The following is a 22001-nucleotide window of genomic DNA, read 5'->3' as shown; positions in this document are numbered from 1 at the left end:
TAATTATAAATTGATACTGGAGTCTAAATATAGTATCTTTCTCTTTGTTCTGAAAACCAGGTGCTGGTCTGTGAAATAATTCCAGAGAATCTCATGAGTGACACATACTTAGTATTTAGGCTGAGGGGGGACCTGATCGAGGTCTACAACTTCCTCGCGAGGGGGAGTGGAGAGGCAGGTGACCTATTCTCTGTAATCACCAGTGATAGGACCCGCGGGAACAGTCTTAAGCTGAGGCAGGGGAAGTTTAGGCTGGACATCAGGAAGAGGTTCTTCACCGAGAGGGTGGTCGCACACTGGAACAGGCTTCCCAGGGACGTAGTCACTGCACCAAGCCTGTCTGAATTTAAGAAGCGATTGGACTGTGCACTTAGGCACATGGTCTAAAGTTTTGGGCAGACCTGTGCAGTGCCAGGAGTTGGACTTGATGATCCTTACAGGTCCCTTCCAACTCAGGATGTTCTATGATTCTGTGATAGCATTGTAATGTTGGAGAATTCGAGAGAATACAAGTGAGATGGTTGCCATTCCAAACAGTTTATTTTCTCACTGTTTCTTTCTTTCATTGTTTCCTTTTCACACCAGAGCTTTTCCTCACCAGGACAAGGTGCTCTCTCTGGATGCTGCCCTTTGTGCCAATGTATAGCCAGTGATACACTTGATAGATGTATTCTGTGGAGTGCAGTTATGAAATTGAGTGCACGTGCCAATTTCACTGCAGACTCCAAGGGGTTTGGCAGCTGCCTGGGGAATTACTGAAGCACAGCCTGAAGCAGTACTTTTCTGTGCTACAGGTCCTGACACTTATATCCACAAAAGAGCTCAAGATGTCGCCTTTGTTTTAAAGGAAGGCATCTAATGCCTGGATTTATCCTAGCCTGGGATACAACTCCCGTTGGGTTTTGAATTACCTCAAGTGATTTACAAGTCACGCTGAAAGGCTCCATTATATTTCCAGGCTTTTTTAGTAACGTAGGCTGAATGATTTAAGACAACAAAGGTTATTGTGTTGTCTGGATTACACAGGGAGCTTCCTGCTTGTGTCCCCACTCATGTAATTTTCTCAACCTTTTTAATGTTGGGCATCTAAACTTAATTTTCTGGGGAAAAACAAACACATACATCAGTGTGGCAACCAAGTAAAAATTAGGCCAATCTTTCAGTGGTCAATTATTATTTTGTTTACTCACTGACTGCACATGTAGGAAAGTACTATATATGTATTTCTTTAATCACCTTATGACCAACTTCTGACATATTCTGACATGCGGTGCTGTGCAGACAGCAAGGCTGAGAAGCAGTGTTAGAAGAAACACCAGAGCAACCTGGAAAGCTTAAGATGTCTGCTTTGCATGTTATTAACTACAGCTGCTCCGAGACACTTGGGTCTAAAAGGTGTTTCCAGTCTCCCATGGTAGTTGAGACACATACTTTCCTAGTTCGATGATAGCAGCTAACAATCATAGCCCTATTCATCTGCTTGTTTGTGTCAAAAAATATTTATGCAAGTAAAAGCTACAACTCTAAGACCTTTCCCTGATCTCTGAGAGAAGAATGATGTGCACATTACTGATGGATCTATGGGTGTGGGCAGATTTTAGAGATCAGTAAAAATACATAGGTGCTTACTAAAGGAATTGTAAGTTTATACTGAAATATATTCCTATCATCTTGGGAGAAAACAGGCTTTTAATTATAAACCTTCTATTGCTACTAATTGCAAGTACAGTTTCAAGTCTCTTAAAAAACTACCATTCTCAAACCTCTGACAATATTGGCCAGTAATTTGAATACTCCACTACTGGAAAGACAATTTTTTAGCAAGCTGTGTGGTTTTCTTTATTTATGTCATTTTTAATAGCTGTTCTCAGCAATAGGAACATTTCAAATCCAGGTGTATAACACTGCTGTTCTGAGTCTAACTTTTCCTCTCATTTTCATGTTTGATCACTGGTTTGCAACAGATAAATGACAAAGAAAAGTGGTCCAAATGAAGTTTGCTGCTTTCACTTATAGTCTTATAGCAACAATGTCTTATAATTGATAAATACGTAAACCACAACATGTCTCAGTAGCTTACACAATAAAGTTGGCTGTCTGTTCTGAGTACCAGAGATTCCAGCCTTTTTCACTTGGTTGTCAGGTTTTGAATGACAATGATTTTCCTACAGTTTTCCCCTGCTTCAAAATATCATGAGAAGGATATTATGCATTCCCAACCTGCCAGCTTTGGCTGCATTACAGAGTGTTCAATTATGCTCTAATCGAATAGCTGCCCAATGCAGGCCACATAATGACTTCCTGATTATCTGACTTTAAATGATAAATGAAATGAATATGTAACATTCTGTTCAAATACAGGATAGTCGCCAAGCCAAATGAAAACTGATTTTTGCCCTTTTGTCTGAAAAAAAAAAAAAAAAAAAAAAAAAGCATATATTTTATTGTAATTCCATTCACCACTTGTTCTGTTGCTTGTTTTGCCTTGAGTAAGTTAAACATGGAACGAGTTGTTTAGGTCAACATTAGCCTTCACTTTTGTTTTCAAGCAGATGCTGAAGGTGTTAGACAGACTTCATATTGTTCTCCTTCCTCTCTTTACATTTACTTGTTAAAAAAAACAAGGTCAGATTTATATTATCAGTTTCTATTGGGATTATTTCAGTGCATGCTGGCACTGCAACAAGTCTGTTTTATACAGACAGCATTAAGGTTTGAATAAATTATTTAGTGGTGATAGTGCTAGCTGTTTTTCATTTCCAGTCTGTGGTATTAGTACTAAGCAACAGATATGGCATCTGAAATCAAATAAACCTCTACCACCTCATTTGGGTAGCGTACATTTATTATGCCCAAGTCAGAGCAGTATCTCAGAATGATCTTTCAAATGCTTTTTGGGGAGATTCTCCAGCCTCTTTGCCCAGCAGCCTGTGATGGGTATTTTTCTGAAGCACCAGAGTGATTTGTGAAAAGTTGCCTTGATCTAAAGACTTTAATAAAGCAGCTCCTGATTTCGTAACACATTAGGCTGATACTTGTGGCTTCTAAGCTACTAGGAATATCATGTGACGTAGTAATTATTAAAGGAATACTTGTAGTGAAGTTCAGCTCACTTTGAGCTTTCTTAATTGGATAAAGCACTGATGGGGCAGGACCAGCTGCTTGATGAAAGACGTACTTTGATTCTGTCCTGAGCCATCCATCTTTCCTCACAGATTGGCCTTCATTCTGTTTCTGTTCAGTTATAAACTGGTATGGTAAGCTGATGATGCAAGTAATAATTAAATTAGTAGATGAGATTGTGTGACATAGACATATTTACTGTTTATGGCTGGAAATAGGAATTCAAGGCCCACTTAACTATTTATTGAAAATGCTATGGTGACTGAAACATATGAAAGGAACATTTCCTCTCCGTAGGACAGTATTTTGGGAATGATCTCCTCCCCTCAGGAATAAATGTCTTTCATGAAAGAAGTTGGTACAAGTCATGTAATGGGCAGATGGACAATGATCCAGTTATGAACAAAACATGTTGAGATGCATCATGTCCCTGCATATCAGAGAAGGTGAAAGGGGAAGCCACACACACCACCACCCCACCCCAATTGCTTCAATTCCAGGTGCCACATTTACCTGATCAGGAAGTCATTTGTGCAAAACAGCAGATCTGCTTTTGCAATCTCTCCTATATGCTAACATTTTCAGCTCAAGAGTTGTCATCCCAAGTTCGTATTTCAATGGGTAATGGATACATTCTGCATACTTCAAAACAGAACAGAGTTCTTGCAGTACTGCATCTCTATGTTACAAGAGGAGCTCAGGCTGGAGGAGAAAGGTGTTCTGGAGAGGAGGAGGTGGATGACCATTTCTACTGTGCTTTTGAGAGTAGGTTAGAAGCTGGTCAGCACGCGAAGTAGCCCTAAGGAGATATTTCAGAAGTACAGTCTGTGTGGATGCAGGGAACAACTGCACCACATCCACAACCTACCACTAAGAAATTACAGCCCTTCTCAGCTTACATTTAAGTAGCCAGAAGTTTCTTCCTGTGTTGTACAACCCTGTAAGAGAGTGCTTAAAGTTAATGCAGCTTTAGACTCATCTGTATTTCAGTAATTTGCTCCCTATTCCACTTCTCATGGCTGGGAATATGTCTAACAAAATTACTTGAAGAAAACTGTTTGTATTAAATTACTTGGAGAAAACCATCTAAGATTTGAAAACAAGGTATTTTTGTGGTGAAGTGACTAGATTGGGATTCAGGAGACCAAAACTTCAGTCGTAATCTTTTTCACCTGTGTCATAAATTGAGTGACTTAAAAAGGAACTAAAGTGTTGTGTTTGTTTTTTGTTTGCTTGCTTATTTAAAGGTATTAAATAACATTGATTTGGAAGTGAAATAAAAATACAGGATTCTGAAAAGGTATAGGGTTTATAATTAAACTTCTTGGGACTATGTTATAACAATCTTTCTAACTACTATCTCACAGTTGGGATATACAACAGAAGTAACTCTATGGGTACCTGGGCTCTTACACAGTAGAAGGACTTTCAGTTGTCTTAAGTTCTGTTGATTTCATACTGCTGTGCTTGTGATTCTTTAAATTAGCTGAAGCTGAGCTGGCTGCAGCAAATGGATAGTTGCTGTGAGCATGCTTATGTCCTTAGTAGGTCTGAAACAAGGTGAGTTGTGGAGGATGTTTCTATTTTCTGAGTAGGTAAGGTAGTATTTTTATATACAGAACAAACAAATCTAATTAATTAAAACTGTCTCCTTTCTTCATTTGTCTTATTCCCATTTCACTACTTTTTTTTTTTTTTTTTCCTGTTCTAGTTGTTATTATGCCAAACTGAGGTAATTACTGTGTGTATCTATACTGCTGTTAATGCTGTAATGATTATTCTTATAGTTACAATGTAGGATGCCTAGTTCTCTGTTCCTAGCTCCCTGCACTTCATTTAACCTGAGTATTTCTCCTGTGATTTGGTGTTCTTTTTGTTTGTTTGTTTGTTTTGTTAATGTTTTCAGATACAATGTATTTTTTGTATCTGCTGTATTAATTTTAGTTGTACTTGAGCTGCCTAGTTAAAAGTTACGTCTGTGTGTCATAGAAATACAGATACATTTTCTTTTTTTTTTTTTTTTTGTGGTGGGGGTCTTAATAAAGAAGAAAGAAAAACTTCATGGCTTCAAAAAAAAACTTCAAAAACTTCATGGCTTTTCATTTGCTTGAAAAACTTCAAGCAAAATAAAAATAGCTATAAATATACCTTAGAAATATGTTTATTAAACGGATAAGGGGAAGAAGAAACCTATCTAATTATGCATCTTATTTTGAAAGTTGCTGTGGGAAGAATGTGCCAAAATAATTTACGTTGTTTTACGATAAATACCTCTTGTTTTCCTTTCTTCTGCTTTCTCTGTGCTGTCCATAAAGGGGTGGGGGAGAAGATGGGCTGAGGGGCACTCTTAGGCGGGTCTGAGCCCTGAGGAGGGCTTCTTAGTAAACCTGGTCATTGCGTATTAATGTTGTACAATGCTACAGGAGGAATATAGAAAAGTAGGAGTGTGAAAGGGTATAGAGCTTTCCTAGAATTCAGACAGAAAAATAGGTATTTTGCCTATTTTCTTGGTAGTGACAGTATGATGAAGAGCAGCCAGGTAATCTGGTCATAAGACTTTGCCATGTCTGTAATCCAGATAACAAAATATAAAAACAATGTTTTTAACCAGGTCGCTGTTTATACCTGTGTGGCTGGATATCACCTAAAAAAGACAAGCCCAGCTGAATTAAATCTTCTCCATCTGAATGTGTGCAACATGAATTGTATTATGAAGGCCTGACTTGTTTTGAAGCTAAAGAATGTAGAGGAAAATAGGGTGAGATCTCATACTTAATAGCTTTGCTGGAATAGCCCAAATGAAAGCCTTTAGCCCTGATACTTAGAATCAGAATTCCCTGGAGAAGGAAGAGGAAAGGGGGGGGGGGAATAAAAAAAGGAAAAAAAAAAAAAAGAAAGCTGTAGCAAAAAAAAAAAAAAAGTTAGTAAACACCTATAACAGTCTCTCTCCCCAGCATTGTTATACTCTTGCAGTGTGAAAACTGGTAGATAGTCCAGGAGGCTGTTACTCTGATTAGTTCTCTTTTATTGGCCTTTGAAAGGCAAAGTGAAGATGGCATACAAACTACTCATCTAGTCCTGTAGGAACACAAAAACATAGAGACTTTTCTTCCATACCTGTACTTAAATTGCTGTGCACGAGTGGTTTGTGCTCTAATGATTATAATCAGCTGGGCAATTTGAAATACAATTTTCAATTTTGAAACTTGATTGAATGAGAAGTGTAGTTGGTGCAAGCCAAACAGAATGGAAATATATGGAAAGGGTAAGATGACTTGTTGCTAACTCCCTACAAAAAGGGTATGTTGCTTCTTCATCACGAAGAGCAAGTGATCGGAGAGGATGATTATATTATGAATTATATTTGCCCTTTTATTGATTTCCTCTGAGTTCAGATGGGTTAGATGAAATGTATAACTTACTGTCGTGTCTATGTGTAGGATACATAAACTGTCAGCATGTAGCATAATAAAGTACTATGTAGCATAATGATGATAGAGCTGTGTTGGCAACTTTTGCCTCTCTGATTCTATCGGAACCATTTCCTCTCAGAGTCAATGAGTGCCTGGAAAATCAAGGTGTGTAACCACGAGCTCTGTGCACTCCTTGAGGGCTGGGAATCAGTGTGCAGTAGTTGTTTCAGCAGCTTGCAGTTGTTTTTTTGTGCTTTTTTTTTTTTTTTTTCTATTAGTGGTTCATATGTAGCAACAAGAAATTAATGGTAGCATTTGTGAGGTAAATACCAAGTTTATGTATTTTGAAGGATTTAAATTGTTAGAGTAAGATTTGGATACTCAGCAGGAATCATGCATTTGTAAGTGGGAGACAATACAGAATATGAAATGGTTGCCTTAAATTTCTGAAAGACTCACTTTTGAGAAGTGGGGAGAAAAGGGGGAACCCTTGGGTTGCCCTGAGTCTTGATGCATCTGGTAGTTCTAAGTTACTTGATATTTTTTTAATTTTTTTTTAAAGCATTGCCCTTAGAAATTTAACTTATTATTATTTAACTTCACATCTGAACTCAGGTTTCTGGGGAGCAATACTGATATTGCTATGGCAGTGACCAGTACCAGTATTAAGTGAAGTAGTTATCCATGTATGTGTAATAGAGTATGTGAAACTGTAAATCTAAATTCTGAAGTAGTCAAAAGTAGATTGACTTTATTATAAGCACATCACAGAGCAGTTTAGGGTTGGCTCAAGAATTTGTTTGCTGATTTATTTTAACCTCTTTCTTTTTTTTTTTTTTTTGTTTTTTTTTTTAAAAAAAAAAAAAAAAGCATTCCAGAGAATAAACTCTATCAAATGAAAAATACTTGTTTGTTGACTAAAATACTTTCAAAGCTTTTGTCTACACATCAAACAGATCTGCACTGCTTCCTTCTATAAAAATAACAACAACTGCCTGAAAATGGTGCATGTAGCATGAAAGACAAAAGGTACAAGCCACTGAGAGTTCTTTTGGAGGTAACAATGAAAACTCTCAGAGTAGATATTAGAAATAAGCAAAACTTGACAAGAGAAGGAGGAGGAGATGAAGCCATGTGATTCATGAAATCTGAATATGTAGATTGGAAATCTATTGCAACATTTTTTCAGAACTCAAGGGTTTTTTGTTTTATTGTTTCACAGCGGAATTGATCAATATATATTTTTCAATAGTTAAGTCACGAGACAAAATGTGAAGAAGCATTGGGTCTATTTGGTAGTCAAGTTGGACTGATGTGAACACTGATAGTCCACAACTAAAATGTTGTTAATACTGTTGTCTTAGTTTTCAGTGAGGATGATGTCAGCAGTGAAGAGTCAGGATGGCTGATGGGAACGGGCCTGTTGACTTTACTTCAAATGTAGATAACTTTTTTAGGAGCTTAGTGAAGTGGAGGAGAAAGGAGATGTAAAGTAGTCGGTTGAAGGATTCGTTAAGAAACAGCAGGAAATATTTAAAGTTACTGCAGTTCTGTTAGGTTATGGAGGTATATGAAATTTAGGAAGAAGCTTTTAATGTGTGATGAGAGGTTGGTGCATTTAATTCTAGATGGAATTATCTAGCTTGAGAGTAAATACTGTTACAAACATAAAGCATACAAGCTATTCTTGCACAGGGAGTTAAGTTTGGCAGCTCTTATTAGTTCAGGTGCAGCACTGCAGGGACTGTGGCCTTCAGGGTGCCAGCAGTAGCTGCAGCTCCATGTTACTCACTTTGGGCAGTGGCACTGTTTGCCTGCACTCCTTCTGTGTTTGACGTTGTAGGGCTTCTCCTCATGCTTTGTTCCTCACTGCAGTTTGGCGTTTTGACCCTTTGTTATAGGAATTTCCAGAGGTAACAGCAGTGTCAGTGCAGGGCTCAGCTGTGCCCTGCGGTGAGCCCTGTGTGGTACCAGCTGAGGGCGGTAGGGGCAGTCCTGGTCTTCCCTCACAGAGGCTGCTGTGGCCCCACTGCACACGCACAGATGTGGACACCTGAAACAACCTTTTCAAGGTATCTGGTGAGATGTCTTCTGGGATGAGGCTAAAGAGGTAAAATCTTGAAATGAGAAGTGCAAACTGAGGTAGTATTTAGCTGGAGGAAAGAAAATGGACACAATACTGGAAGCAGTGTTACCGCGTTTTAAGAGTGTTTCATCTTGTATTTCTATAACTAGTGCAAAATGCAATGGGGTAGGTGAAATTTAGTGTAAAAAATAAGGTGGTGTCATTACAGTGTACGTGAGGGCTGGATGACTGAGGATGAGGCAGGGTATGTAATCAAGGAAAGCGGAGGATTTCTGCTGGGAGTTTGAAGCTGAGCACACAAGCTGAGGCCTGGGTGTACAACCTGGTCAGAGGGGGACTGCAAGTCATAATTGCCACTTGACCAAAAAGTGTAACAGGTAAAATACTTGCTAGAGACAGGGGAGTGTTAACATGTCTTTTTATTTTTAATTCAGTGCTTTAAATCCTTTTTTTTCCATGTTAAATTGGGGAGGAGGGTTAGAATGGGTCAGATAGTGTACAATGACAATTAGGATAGTGGGTAACCTGTCATGCAGATCAGACAAAGACCTTGAATCATTGGACCTGCGTGAGAAAGGATCTGAATCTCTAACTACATGCTACAAAGGCATTAAAGATAAATATTGGGGAAAAGAGAATGGTAAAAGAACCAAAGCATACGAACTGGCCATGATTCAGCTGGGTTCTGTCCAAACTCTTTGAGCAGCCAAAGTTGCCCATAATAGTTTAATGGGGCCACCAGAAATAAGTGATTTTAAGGGAGAATGGTGTTGGATTGCCAATAATTTCATGATGAAGTTAACTTTAATAGTGAAGTCTTGCTCATCCAGGATTTCCTTTCTAGATGTGTAACTTCCTTCAAATCTTGTGGTGTCTTTTCCTTCACAAGAGGATACACTGAAGTTAGGGCATTCCAACACTTCACAAAACAAAAGTGTGGTCTCATGGTGTTAAATGTAGTGGGAGATGAGTGGGTGACATCTTTGAGAGCAATAGATGATTGTTATTGCCGTGTGAAAAGCAAGGGATTTAAGAAAGAAGAGCAAGCTTAAATAGTTGTGTTTTTTTTTTTTTTTGCCCTTCAACCCTACCAATGTTGACATTTAATATAAGATAGGAGTAGAGCTGTGAGCAATAAGTAATGGTTTTAAGCAAGAGCAAAATATATTGAGCTGTGAAGTAAAGCTGAATATGGATTGCCTGATAATGTGTCAATGGTGCTGTAACTACTGATAATGACTGACTGCTACTGGACATTACTTTCAAAGAGGATGGAATGGCTTAATGAATTTTCAGAATTGTCTGCAGAAATCACACGTGTTCTTTTCTGACAATAGCTAGTGCCAGTCAGAATCATGTTTAACCTGTAATAAAGCACAGATATATGTGCCTTACCATGTTTGTATTGTAGTATATCATTCTTTTCTGTGCTGAGGTCATATTATGTTTTATATAGAGAGCATTTTTTCTCAATAAATCTTTTTTTTTTTTTTTTTTCCTGATGGTTATGTAAAAATATATATTCAGAAATATGTCAGAAAAATGTACAGACAAAGAAGTAGTTGGATGTGTGCAGGATGACATTCTTCTAATGTTCTGTCCTTTGGATTGTTCATGAAAAATGTTCTACTTCAAACGGAAAGACAAGAGATGACTCACTGTCTGGGATACAAAAATACCTGAATAAGGTGGAGTTGATGTACAGACGTATTTACGAAAATTGTCTTTTCCAGCCATTTACGCTTATGTATCCTAGATGAATTAGAAGTATGAGTGGACAACACAAAGCTGTCCAGACCCTTTCATTTAAACTTCCATTTTTGATTACTAGGAGAAAAGGTAAATTAAGGGACCAAGTGCAGCAGGGACATACGTATTAAAGACTTTCTGGGCAACCCAGAGTAAATCTGCCAAAGCTAGATATTTTTCTCTCTAAGACATTTCTTCTGAAAATGTGATGCTATCTCCCAGTCCTTTGTAATATATATGGAGAAAAAGCTGGAGCATCCAAACGTGTATAAAAGCATACTGAAAATCGCTGTGCTTTCAGAATTTCACATTAGGAAGAAAAAAGTAAAGTCAACACAGTCCTTTAGCATGTGTTTCATGAAGAAAGTGGTATCAATGCACAGGTATTTGTACCAGGGAGGTTTGTGATTCGTGCTGTTAGAAGCTGGGCCCTGGCTCTGCTCCTGGGTTCTGTCTGGCCTGGCCCCGTCTTCTGGCTCTCAGTATCTGCCACCGAGTTTGCTTCTGGATAAAGCCAGCATTTGAAACAGCATATCTTATGTGGACATGAGGGATTGGAAGTGACCATTTCATTCACTATGCTCATTTCTAAAACATCTCTACATATTTTAGAGCAAGATATGTGATTTAACACACCAAAGCACTTGCATACCTATGCTTTTTTTCCTCTAACCTCCACCCTGCTTTTCTGGTTGTACGTGCTAAATAACAGATTTTTCTCAGATAATATTCATGTGGTACTCCAAAATAATTCTGCAGACATGGTAAAAGCTTTTAGAGACTGTAAAACTGATTATCTCTTCTGTAGCTCTTTTCATCTTCAAAGCACTTACCAACATTAACTAATTAATCCTCACAGCATCCCTCTGAGTTAGATATCATTGCCATTATACAGATGAAGGAATTGAAGTGAAACACTGTCTAGCTCAAGATCGCCAAGATGGTTGGTGACAGAGATGGAATTAGAATGCACAGACCTGTATTTCTAGGTTTTTCACTGAAACTGTCACAGCATTCCTCTCTTGACAAGTGTACGCACAAGTATTAGTAGTCTAACTATGGCTGCAGGCTGAGCTTGTTAATGAAATCTTATTATGAATTGCTTTGATAGGAGAGTTGTTTGCAGTCAGACAGAATATTATCTTTTTAAAACCGTCTTCTGCTCCTTTTTCTTGAATGGATGAGAGTGCAAGCATGAATGGGTTGCCACAGACATGATTTACTTTGGGTGTAGCTGTAGCTATAGCTAATTGTCAAGTGGTTTAGAGATTTACAAAGAATGCTGTACACTTTGGAAGAGAAAAATTGTGTTTCTTGTGTTTCACTGAGAAATTTCAGTCAGAAGTAATGCTTCAGATCTGTATCGTTTCTATTCTCTCTGGAATAAATTCCTGAGTGGGCTAACATGTGAGGTATCCTGGATTTTCTTCTTGCTGACGTGTATTAGATGAGCTCCTAGCTGCGCTCCATTACAGGGGAGCCAACAAGGAAAGAGGCGAATGTGGGTACTCAAATTGTAGCTAACTGCAATGACAATATTTTCAAGTATTTTCAAATCAGATGATATACAATTTTTGCAGCAAGTCTTGGATTCTCACGTGGTGCTCTTTTCCCCCTCCCAAGTGCTTATATCAACCTTCCAGTACCTAAAGGGGGCTTACCAGAAAGCTGGGGACGGACTATTTGTCAGGGAGTGTGGTGATAGTGCAAGGGGTAATGTCTTTAAACTCAAAAAGAGTGTAGATTTAGATTAGATATTAGGAAGAAATTCATTTACTTTCAGTATGGTGCAGCACTGGCCCAGGCTGCCTAGAGAAGGTGTGGGTGCTCCATCCCTGGTGGTGCTCAAAGCCAGGCTGGATGGGGCTTTTGGCAGCCTGGTGCAGTGGGAGCCATGGCAGGGGTGCTGGAACTGGGTGATCTTCAAGGTCCCTTCCAGCTTAAACTATTTTGTAATAATAGCCAAGTGAAACTCCCTGTTGTTTACAATGAGGTTTGTGTATATAGGCAATACTGGGGAGCAAGGAAGGTTTTTGTCTTTTTTTTATTATTATTATTTTTTTTTTTTTACAGGTTTTAGGAATAATGGTAACAGCACTGAACTGAATGAGGAGGATTACAGCATGTACTTTAAGGCAACCAGTAAATGCAATGCTGAGCACAGGTTGATTGAAAGTGAACACAAAAATGACTGCTACAGAAAGCACAATTAAAGCATGCATTAGAGATGACTGCCCAGACCTGCCTGGAAAGTCCGCACTAGAAAATCCTCCCATTTAAGAACTGGAAGGCTCTCAATTTGCTAATTGTCCGTCTCCTGCACTGGCTAATGCTTCAGCTGCTCTGAGTAAAAATATTCTGTCTTAAGTAGAAACTGCTATTTGTTGTTAAACTTATCCTGTTGAGTAGAGGAAGCAAAATGAGGCTGTGATCCTGTTTTCTTTAAAATCTGACTTTAACTCTTGGTAATCTTCTGCTACCCAGTGCTTACTGAGAAAGAACATTGAAGAGTTTTAAACCAATGCAGCACAGGCTGTATGGCCTGCAATATATTGAAGTACCCAGGAAGTAGTGTTACGGGATGCTGCACTGGGCTTAATATAGCTGGTTGGTTGTTTTTCTTCATTCATTAAATGATCAAATCAAAATACAGAAGAAAAAACAAAAAACAAGAACAAACAAACAAACAAAAAAACCAGATCTCCAGGTCTATCTCTTCAAATATGAAAGGATAAACTTACATTCTTAGATCTTTCTGTTCTGTTAGTTTTCAGGAAGAGACTTCAAAATGTTTCTGCTCCCTCCTCATGCTTCCATACAGGGTGGTGGGTTTCCTCTACCAAATTGACAATACATGCTCCTACTTGCATGTTTTCTAATATTGGACAGAGGATGAAGAAAATATAAACCTTGCATTACAGATTTGATCTGTGTTAGAGTAGTGAAGCAATAAAGACTAGAAGAGCTTTGTTATTAAGTGGCCTGAAATTGAAAGGGTGAGATTTGAAAGTCAGGGTATAACTAAGTTTGAAAGATAGGTTTATCTTTGTAGAATCATTGTTCATTGAATGCAAACCTCAAAATATAAAGAGTAATCGTGATGATTAGACAATAGGAAAAAAAAAAAATAACAATATGCCTCATTGCTCTAGTTTAAATGCAATGGACAGATCATTGATATGTTTGGTTTCATACAACTGAACCTAAAAACTGAATATACCTTAAAACAAACTGCACACCATAATGCTTTAAGTTTTAAGTCCAGAGGACAGAGTTTAGGGATGTGGCTGAAGACTTCCTCCATGTCCTTTAGGGATGTGTTTTTATACCATCTGAGGCCGATGAGCACTTGGCTTGCATTTCTTTGTCTGAAGGAATGTTTGCCAGCTGAGGAACCGTTTGCCATGAGAACAGCCATTTAGCTGTCTGTGAGGTGCAGGTACTGAGACTAGACTGGTGAAGAGATGTGGGAGTAGTCGGTGCTGTGTTTTAGCACATTTCTGGTTGCTAGCCATTGAGCAGGATGGCCAGGACTGTAGGTGGTCCCCACCAGGCAGAGAGGTGCATTGCTTTGCCACTGTGAGTCCAGGAAGCTGCTCCAGGATCAAGGGCAGGGTGGGGGCTCTGTGTTTTCAATAAATAGTGCTCCAAGTTCAGCAGACATGCTCTTAGAAAAATTATCAAGTAAGTATAAAATTAATATTTAACAATATTACTACATTTTGTCTGCTTCATTAATTTTTTATTAATTTATGAAAATGCTGTTGATGGAAATAATATTGACAGCTGGTAGTGTGTTGGTTTTTTTTAAATATCTTCTGGTAAATGCAAACTTATCTTCGTTATGAACACAAACAATCTAACAAGCCATATTGGGTAAATGCTCTAATAAGACAATAATTATTAGAGCATGATGCATTAATGTTTAATATTGTTCATAACTCAGCCTTAAGAGATTCATAACGGATATGTGAGGGGAGAGCTGTCTTAAGTGTTTATGATTATGTTAATAGTAAGACATACTGTAGGGAAGGAGATAATTTTCAGGTAGTTACCCTTTCTGCTTGCAGAGGGTATTCTGAAGAAGTTGTTCCAATTTTATTCTAATAATTCTTAAGCACTTCCAACAAAGTGAAGTGATAGGAGCAACTCTCCGTGACTATAAATCCTCAAGAAACTGTTTGCATAGTTGCTAAAAGATTAAAATTCCAAATTCAGCAGAGCTGTGGTTCTTTGACCCCAAAGTACTGGTGAACAGGAGTTCCAGAACCTTCACTTATTTTGAAAATTTCATGGTTGTTCCTTCTATATTTGAAAAAAATCTTAATACCTTCAGACACTCTGATTTGACCTGTGCAGTTATATCAGATTGTCCTTAAGGAAAACCACTTCCAAAAGAAGCTGTACTTTCTAAAGGCAAAGAAGAATTCCTGGGAACTTTAGAGGTAGTGTTTAATCACAGCGCTGGACTGAACAAATGTAGTAAGGAGAAAGAAAAGCTATAATCTGTAGTGGAGAGGAGTGGAACATACACTATGGTGAGGTTTTGTAAATCTCCTAATAAGTTATAGGCATAGCAAAAAACATTCTGATTGCACTTTTTCTTCCCCCTCCTTTTTGTCTAAAGCAGCTGCTGATTATCTTCTTCCCCTAAAGAAGTCGCTGAAACAAAAGTGTCTTTTATAGAATATCTTCTTTGCTGTGCATGAGAAATTGAAAGAAAAAAAAATCTCTTTAAAATGGTGTTATGTCATTATGATGCTGTGTGAAATCGAATGTATTCATGTTTTCAGAATATTTCTGTCTGGCCCTCTTGTCAGAGTATCTGTATCTATGCAGTCTTCACTTGAATCCATTCTTTTGCATCTAATTCCTTCTCTGTCCATTCTTCTCCTACCTGTATCTTATGTTCTCATCACAGCCTGAACCTAGCAATGTTTGAGTTGAGCTTTTGGGATACAGAAGTGAGAAGTTAAGCAATACAAGTACACATAGACAGAATAGCCCTTACTACTAGCTAACTATGAGCTTGATCAAACTTGCAAAATTATTTGTATTTTGCTCCTGATTTGAAGTGCCTACATGCATCCTGTTAATACTCATACCTAATGTGAGAAACACATGATTTTTTTTTTTATCACAGCCCAGCAGGCAGGATACAGATATTTTCTAACAGCATTACTGTATCCTTATCTCAATAGTGCTAATATTATCCTCTGCCAAAACAGACATGATATATTGAAGTATCTGTAGCCATAAAGGATCTCTGCATATTCCTTGAATTTAGCTTGCAGCATGTCTGTCATCCATGGTGATCCTGATGTTGCAGCTGCTGTTGCAAGAAGCAGCTTAAATGTGTTGTCAGAACACCGGTGCTGACTGAAAAGTAGTGTAGCCCTTAATGGCCTGCGAACCCAGAGGTGTCCATTAAGTTACCTTATCTCTCTTCTACTTTCCCTACTCCCCATTTATTTCCTGATAGGATTGCAAACAGGGAAGTGGGCTACGATGTCAGGTAGAGGTGGGATTCAGATCACAGACATAAGCCAACTAAACCATGGGGGCCAAACTTGACTACCTTTAAAGTTAAGCACTGGTTAATGAAATAGGTTCCGATCTTCTGAAGTCTGAGTTCTGGGAAACTCTTCCTTTATTTTCACTGACTGGATTAAACCTGATGCCAAAATGTAGGAAAAGAACGAGTCTAGTACTGAAAACCATTTTCTGTTTTATTATCTGCAATATTTGCATATATCAGTGCTCATTTATACGACAATTGTGCAGAGACACGATCTTTGCGATGTAATGACTTTCTGATGGTCTGTCTTTAAATGATAAGTTAAAAGAAAATGCCACTTTCCAGCTGCATATAAGACCAAATGTATAGCCACCTGAACCTGCTTCTTATTCCCTGGGTGGGTGGGGAGCTGTAGAAGGAAGCTAGAAAATGTCTGTGTTATTTGCACGCTGTATGTTTAAGTTATTTGGATGTATTTCCAGTTTCGTTCAACCTCCCTGAAATAAATCTTCCTGAAATTCAAAGGGGGAAAGTGTCTGTATGGGGTTAATCTTAGGATTTTACAACAGAGTTTAGATCAAATCAAAACCCTTGGCGGCTGGTGAACCATAGGTTCCTCTTGTTTGTGTAAGTCCCTCCATCACCCACTCCAGCATGGCACTTTTGAAATGCAGAAATCTGTCACTTCTGAGATAAACTGCTAATCCACCTCTCTCCTTGGCACATTCTCTGTTCAGTGGGCAGATTTCTTATATAGGTATTTTCTATCACTTTTGCCAGTGCTGCCTCAGTGTCATAAGCTGATGGCTTTAGCTAGTGATTTTCTGTTTTTTTCAGACTCAACAGAGAAATCCAGACTCCTCTCTGTGAAGTGTTTTTGGAGTTGATCCCCTGCTGAAAGTCTCCTCTAAGGTAATGGTTACAAATGACAGCAAGCATATTGTAAAGAAAATTTCTGAAAAATGTTTCATCAAAAGATCTTGTGAATTCTATGGTCTACGTTATTTCTGTCAACACCAGCAGCAACCTCTGTTGGTCTTGCTAGTAAATACCTATGCAAGTCTCTGTTCTGGTTATTTTGGGTTTATTTTTTTAGTAATACTTCCACTTCCTGTGCTGTTGTCCAACTTTGGCAGTTGCATGTTGTGCTTGTTTTATCCTTTTGTTTTGTTTTGTTTTTGCAGTTGTCTGGTTGAGTTTTTCTCTGTCATGTATGAGAAGTCTAGTTGGTTAGTGCCTTTAGCTGTGTTTTTGGCGTTTTCTTTGCAACATCTACTCAAATATTTCCTTCTCTATAAAGAATATGTTTGGTGTTCAGTGTTCATTGTCATGCTTATGAACTTGTGCCCTTTAATTCTGAAATAACACATTCTGGTTGTGGTGCATCTGGTACGTAAGCTTGTTGTTTCGTGGGAGTTTCAAAAAGTTGTTCAGTGTAATGGTTGCTCTTCAACTCTCTTGTTGGATGTTTGTATGTTAAAATCCTCAATATTAGGTCCTTGATTATACATGTAAACGCATCTGAATACACATTTAATGTACTATATATATATATATATATGGCTGTGTGTGTGTGTATATATACATACCTGCAACTTTAGTTTCTATATATACATAATATATATACACACACAAATAAATCATAGAATGGCCTGGGTTGAAAAGAACCTTAAAGATCATCTAGTTTCAACCTCCCTGCTCTGGGTTTCCAACCACTACAGCAGGCTGCCCAGAGTCACATCCAGCCTGGCCTTGAATGTCTCCGGGGATGGGGTATCCACAAAATCAGTGAATGAGATTGTTTATGAGAGTACACTGATTCTGAGGACCTTATCATCTGTAGATCTGCTTTCTGAGCTATGTTGATAGCTTTGTGCTTTGCAGAATAGACATCTATTATAGCACGGGCTGTAGTTGTCTTTTGAAATTTTGTACTGACACGCTCTTGCAGCAATCTGCTTCCACATTCTTGGCCTTCCTTTATTAGGAAGTAATAAAATGATTTGGGTAAATAAAAATGGGTATGCTATTCACAGTGCTTTGATTCCTTCTTGGTAATTAAACACACAAGACATAATCACAACTCTTTGAGTACTTCTACTGATGATGATTATTACTGTATTGTAATAATCTGGGATGCAGTAAGATGGTAAATTGCTGACTGTATTGCTATTTTGTAGTTCACTGTTATAAGGAGTTACTGAGTAAGGTTTTATTCTGTTCCTATGTGTTGCCCTGGCATTTTTTTCCCTTTCTCTAGGTGTTTAGTGGTGTGTTTTACAATGTGATTCATTCTCACAGCAAAAAAGAAATCTTGTCAGCAAAAGATTATGGCACATATAAACTGGTGACGTGAGGCTTTGTATCCATCTCTAGCTTCCCATTCCATTGCCAAGTCAGGCATGTATTGAAAAGACCTATTTCTGAGTTTTGAGTTTCAACACAGCAACGCTTCAGAATGCTACTTCCATGATTTCACCATTTGCTTGGTTTTGGTGAGACAAGTCTGATATGTGCAGGATTTGTGAAACCACAAGATGAAAAATCCTCGGCACGTATACAGTACAGCTAGGCAAAACACTGAGTTAAAGCACTGAAAACTTTGAAATGGTGATTATTCTGGAAAACGTTAGTAGTCAGTTTTGACTAAATTAGTCATTTCTTCAGGCAAAATACATTCAAAAACCTGGGGAAAATAGACTCATACTATTGGGAAATCATAATCCTCCTCTATCACCTGACTTCCTTTGTTGTTACCCATCCTCATCCCCTCCCATCAGTGAACGCTGGCTTCTGTGGTCCCAAAGACTCTGGAATTGGTTATGCTAATACACCATAACACATGAAAAAGTTTTTGGATCTTATCTTTCACTTTTTTTTTTCTTGGCGGTGACATCTGAAAGGTTATCAGTCTCTAAGCAGGTTTCAGATATTCAAGTGCACTTTTCAGCTATCAATTCATGTGTTGTGCATTCATCACTGATAACTAGGGGAGAAAAAAACTTTCAAACTTGGTATTTTTTATCATAGGTCATCCTTTAACTTGTATTCATTATACTAGTTCCTTCAAGGTTTTCAGTGAATTGGTCAAGTTGCTTGTGAGAACAGCACTTTGGAAGAAATAGTTGTGCTAACAGATTTTAACCAATAAACTTCTTTAAAAGGAAGTAAATGCAGTTCAGAAAATACGCCCCAAGCCACTGGATTAAAATGTATAATAATGTTGCACATCATTTGTTGGTGACTGGTGTGTTTTACTTATTTATTTACTATTATTTTTGTATTCTGCATATTGGTTAGCTATATTGATACAGTGTCTCACGGTAATTTCACTTAAGGAAAATGTAAAGAAAACTTCAGCAACTTGAAGCCATGTTCTCTGCATGTTTCTTGAAATTCAGGTAACTGAATAGCTAATGGTTTATTCAAGACTAATTAATCATATTTCTTCTGCGTGGAGATTGTATTTTTGTCTTTAATATCCTTCATGTGATACAGGTTGATCATTGCCCAGGGAAGCGGTGGAGTCACTGTTTCTGGGGGTGTTTAAGGAAAGGTTGGACCTGACGCTTAGGGACATAGTTTAGTGGGTGACACCTGTAGTAGGGAGATGGTTGGAACAGATAATCTTGGAGGTCTTTTCCAGCCTTTATGATTCTATGATTTTGGAACCAATACCTTAGTTTTGATCCCAGACTCATTTAGGTAGTTTAGGGCCACAAGCAAGATAATCAATTGAGGAAGGGACTGAGGAGGCAGGTGTTTTTGCCTCTTTAAAAATGGTGCTGCTGTTTCTGTGTAATTTTGCTGTCTGACATAATATGCAAAAGAACACTTCAAAATGTTGCATATTTATGGAATTGCTTTTAAAAGTTGAGGTATATTGTTTTGGAAACTGTTGCATAATGGAAGAAAATAATTGAAATTTAAATACAAACACTGAAGTCAGTATCTGCAGGGATTATAAATGAGGATTTTGCTAGTATTGAAGAAAAAGCAAAGCTGTTGTAATGGCTGGTGTCTTGTGAAAACACTGGATAGATGGAAAAAAGAATTGCTGAAATAATGCTGACTTCCCAATGGCAATCGATACTTGCTCATTAGTGGTGTTGGGTTTTTCTTTCTTTTTTTTTCTAGATACCTCAAGTAGACCAGTAAATGTAGTTTTATAATAATCTTCAACTAAATGCACTCCCTTTCTGTAGTCTAGCATATTTTTTTTTTCTTTTCCTGAAAGCTAACTTTTTTTTTTTTTTTTCCAATTTTCACTTGTTTATAAACCTTTGAGGAAAATTGTTTTTCTCTTTGGCTCCTGCAAACGTACTGCTGTTGGAATAGGGCATCCCCTTTCAAGAAATTTTCATGAGAATACTTCACAGCCAACTACAAATACTTATGACCTTGAGGTTGTCTTTGATCCTAAATCAGCTTTTAATTACCATTTTAGTTACAGCGGTTTTAAAAAAAAATCTATCATTTTCAGAATACAGCAAAGATATGAGTGCTGACTCAGGAGGATAGTTATTTTAAGATTTCTATTACTAATTATAACTAAGTTATTACTACACATCATTGCTGGCCTTCCTGAATACTTGTTTATATAGATTTCATCAGGTAGTGCATTAATTTCCTGAAGGTTTGCATGGACCGTTGCACAAGTGTTGAGATAATCTAAAATTTTCTTAGAAATAATGCTCTTTTGTGAGTTCTATTCCTTTCCTTTACAAGACAAATAGCAAAACACCACAAATCCTGAACTATTTGTTTAGTATTATAATGAAAGTCACATCAAATTTTGGATTTGTTCTGTCTTTCAGGATTTTGATAGGTCTAGAAATTCTCATATGTGCTGGATATGATTTCTAGCAGGAATGCTTGGAATGTGTGGGTCAGCATCGTCCTTTATGACCTTTTTAATGTCACTAGCAATATGGTGTGAAATACATCAAACAAGTCTTTGAATTACAAAGGAAAGTTGTAAAAGGATGTCTCTGAAACTGTCACTTTCAACTCATTTTCTAGACGCATTTTGCTGTTATAATCTTCAACAAAACTGTAGAAAGTCTTTGATATGTAAAAAATTACTGTATACATGTATGCTGACACAAATTTGTCAGTGTGATTCAATCTTTATCAAAATGTATATGTTTATAAAAACTTAAATATAAATTGAAATTGAGGAAACAAGTGATCAGCACCATCTCTTTTGTGTGTATGGTGGTGGTTGTTGTTTCTTCCCAAGTCTACTCTATGCCCTGATTTTACAGTACACTCAGAAACAGGTGTTGTAGATACTTGAGACCAGGAACACCTTCAAATGCAATCAATTCCCAAGCCACTCTTGGTAATGTTTTTGGTAAAAAGGAAGGGAAACTTAGGTATATCTCTTCATCCTATGTGAAATGCTCACCTCTTCCCTAGTGACCCTTCTCACTAGTGACTCACTTCCCTGAGTGACCCTTCTCTATACAGAGAACAGCCAATAAAGTTGGTATTATGCACGCATTTTTAATTTAGGGAAGTATGTTTCTCATTAATGATAGGCTATAGAAGAGCAGGTTGTCTCCTCATATGGAGGGCAGGGGGCCTGAATTGAGCATCTAAGTCCACCGTGTTGTTTACTTATTGCTCACTGGAATAAAACTGTCTGTGCAGTAGTAAATTGCAGCCAGGATAGGATGTTCGCCTTTTGGAGAAGCTCATCAATCATATCATCACTGAGTTCGGATTACAAAACTAATGCTTTAATTGCCTTGCTGGTTAGCAAGTTCTAGCATTGGTTCTTTCTTTAGTAATATATTATTTATATTGTGCTTTTTAATAACTGCTGAAGCTTGGCTATTAAGTACTGTCAAATTTTTCCTCTTGGAGGCACAAATTGAAGGGGGCAAAAAAGGGTGTGGTTCTTTTTTAGCTTAGCCTCCTTATGCTCCTGTTACTCTGTGAGTAAACAACAACAAAAAACTCATTTCATCTTCCCCAAATGATTAACCTTTTCATCCAGTAAGCATCATGAATATTTAAATGAGATAGTTGGTTTTTTCTCTCTAGTATTGTGTCCTGTATTCAATGCCAAATCTGTCAACTTGTCAACATATTTAATAAAATGGGA

At 37.7% G+C, this 22001-nt stretch overlaps 1 protein-coding gene across 1 annotated transcript in view; it reads left to right on the top strand.

The window, feature by feature from the left end:
• Positions 1-22001, top strand: part of TENM2 (teneurin transmembrane protein 2) — a 1369797-nt gene that overhangs the window by 542109 nt on the left and 805687 nt on the right. The window contains exon 5 of the mRNA XM_084535365.1: positions 16727-16801. The gene's annotated coding sequence lies outside the window, so the exon portion shown is untranslated. The remainder of the gene's footprint in view (positions 1-16726; positions 16802-22001) is intronic.

This window comes from Aythya ferina, assembly GCF_964211825.1.
Source record: "Aythya ferina genome assembly, chromosome: 14".
NCBI lineage: Eukaryota > Metazoa > Chordata > Aves > Anseriformes > Anatidae > Aythya > Aythya ferina.
Note: the sequence above shows the minus strand (reverse complement) of the source record. Positions and strands in the feature narration are given on the sequence as shown.